Source organism: Scomber japonicus, chromosome 19, assembly GCF_027409825.1.
Source record: "Scomber japonicus isolate fScoJap1 chromosome 19, fScoJap1.pri, whole genome shotgun sequence".
Classification (NCBI taxonomy): domain Eukaryota; kingdom Metazoa; phylum Chordata; class Actinopteri; order Scombriformes; family Scombridae; genus Scomber; species Scomber japonicus.
This window is the reverse complement of record NC_070596.1, coordinates 32798391-32800890: the sequence shown is the minus strand read 5'-3', so window position 1 is coordinate 32800890 and position 2500 is coordinate 32798391. Positions and strand designations below refer to the sequence as shown.

The 2500-nt window shown below is 52.0% G+C and overlaps 1 protein-coding gene across 1 annotated transcript in view; it reads left to right on the top strand.

Moving 5' to 3' along the window:
* LOC128380778 (unconventional myosin-Vb-like) overlaps positions 1-2500 on the top strand; it is a 45830-nt gene that overhangs the window by 18612 nt on the left and 24718 nt on the right. The window lies entirely within an intron of this gene.

Here is a 2500-nt window from a genome sequence, read left to right as displayed (position 1 = left end):
AACTCTACCTGCATTGAGTCTTTAGGACATTAAACTCTACCTGCATTGAGTCTTTAGGACATTAAACTCTACCTGCATTGAGTCTTTAGGACATTAAACTCTACCTGCATTGAGTCTTTAGGACATTAAACTCTACCTGCATTGAGTCTTTAGGTCATTAAACTCTACCTGCATTGAGTCTTTAGGACATTAAACTCTACCTGCATTGAGTCTTTAGGACATTAAACTCTACCTGCATTGAGTCTTTAGGACATTAAACTCTACCTGCATTGAGTCTTTAGGTCATTAAACTCTACCTGCATTGAGTCTTTAGGACATTAAACTCTACCTGCATTGAGTCTTTAGGACATTAAACTCTACCTGCATTGAGTCTTTAGGACATTAAACTCTACCTGCATTGAGTCTTTAGGACATTAAACTCTACCTGCATTGAGTCTTTAGGACATTAAACTCTACCTGCATTGGGAGCTGCAGTTAATGACTTCATCACACTGAGCTCAGTGTTACAGCTGCTGCTCTGTCCGAGTCGTGTGATTCATAGTTCAGTTAAAGGTCTCAGAGTGAGACTTCCTGTTGACGTGTTGGTCTCAGAGTGAGACTTCCTGTTGACGAGCTGGTCCATGTGAGACGGCAGCGATGTGTCTCCTCCTCTCTGAGACAGATTAGTGTCTCCGCTCCTCCTCGAATGCTTCAGTCAAAGAGCTTCTTCACTGCTGCTAAATTAAATCACAGCGCTCACATGTTGCAGTCAGCACCCAAAGGAGACGCAGCAGTCTGTCTATCAGCACCCAAAGGAGACGCAGCAGTCTGTCTATCAGCACCCAAAGGAGACGCAGCAGTCTGTCAGCCAGCACCCAGAGGACACGCAGCAGTCTGTCTATCAGCACCCAAAGGAGATGCAGCAGTCTGTCTGTCTGCACCCAGAGGACACGCTGTAGTCTGTCAGCACCCAGAGGACACGCAGCAGTCTGTCTGTCTGCACCCAGAGGACACGCTGTAGTCTATCAGCACCCAGAGGACACGCTGTAGTCTGTCAGCACCCAGAGGACACGCAGCAGTCTGTCTGTCAGCACCCAGAGGACACGCTGTAGTCTGTCTGCACCCAGAGGACACGCTGTAGTCTGTCAGCACCCAAAGGAGACGCAGCAGTCTGTCTGTCTGCACCCAGAGGACACGCTGTAGTCTGTCTATCAGCACCCAGAGGACACGCTGTAGTCTATCAGCACCCAGAGGACACGCTGTAGTCTGTCTGCACCCAGAGGACACGCTGTAGTCTGTCTATCAGCACCCAGAGGACACGCTGTAGTCTATCAGCACCCAAAGGAGACACAGCAGTCTGTCTGTCTGCACCCAAAGGAGACGCAGCAGTCTGTCTGTCAGCACCCAGAGGACACGCTGTAGTCTATCAGCACCCAGAGGACACGCTGTAGTCTGTCAGCACCCAGAGGACACGCTGTAGTCTGTCTATCAGCACCCAGAGGACACGCTGTAGTCTGTCTGTCTGCACCCAGAGGACACGCTGTAGTCTGTCTGTCAGCACCCAGAGGACACGCTGTAGTCTATCAGCACCCAAAGGAGACGCAGCAGTCTGTCTGTCAGCACCCAAAGGAGACGCAGCAGTCTGTCTGTCAGCACCCAAAGGAGACGCAGCAGTCTGTCTGTCAGCACCCAGAGGACACGCTGTAGTCTGTCAGCACCCAGAGGACATGCTGTAGTCTGTCAGCACCCAGAGGACACGCAGCAGTCTGTCTGTCAGCACCCAGAGGACACGCTGTAGTCTATCAGCACCCAGAGGACACGCTGTAGTCTGTCTATCAGCACCCAGAGGACACGCTGTAGTCTGTCTATCAGCACCCAGAGGACACGCTGTAGTCTGTCAGCACCCAGAGGACACGCTGTAGTCTGTCAGCACCCAGAGGACACGCTGTAGTCTGTCTATCAGCACCCAGAGGACACGCAGCAGTCTATCAGCACCCAGAGGACACGCAGCAGTCTGTCTGTTTGCACCCAGAGGACACGCTGTAGTCTGTCTGTTTGCACCCAGAGGACACGCTGTAGTCTATCAGCACCCAGAGGACACGCTGTAGTCTGTCTGTCAGCACCCAGAGGACACGCTGTAGTCTGTCAGCACCCAGAGGACACGCTGTAGTCTGTCTGTCAGCACCCAGAGGACACGCTGTAGTCTGTCTGTCAGCACCCAGAGGACACGCTGTAGTCTGTCTGTTTGCACCCAGAGGACACGCTGTAGTCTATCAGCACCCAGAGGACACGCTGTAGTCTGTCTGTCAGCACCCAGAGGACACGCTGTAGTCTGTCAGCACCCAGAGGACACGCTGTAGTCTGTCTGTCAGCACCCAGAGGACACGCTGTAGTCTGTCTGTCAGCACCCAGAGGACACGCTGTAGTCTCTGAATCATGCCGAAGAAGAAAAGGTACAACAGGAAGTCTCCTCTGAATGTTAGGAGGGGACATTTGATTTTAACAGTCTGGTGGTGTTTGC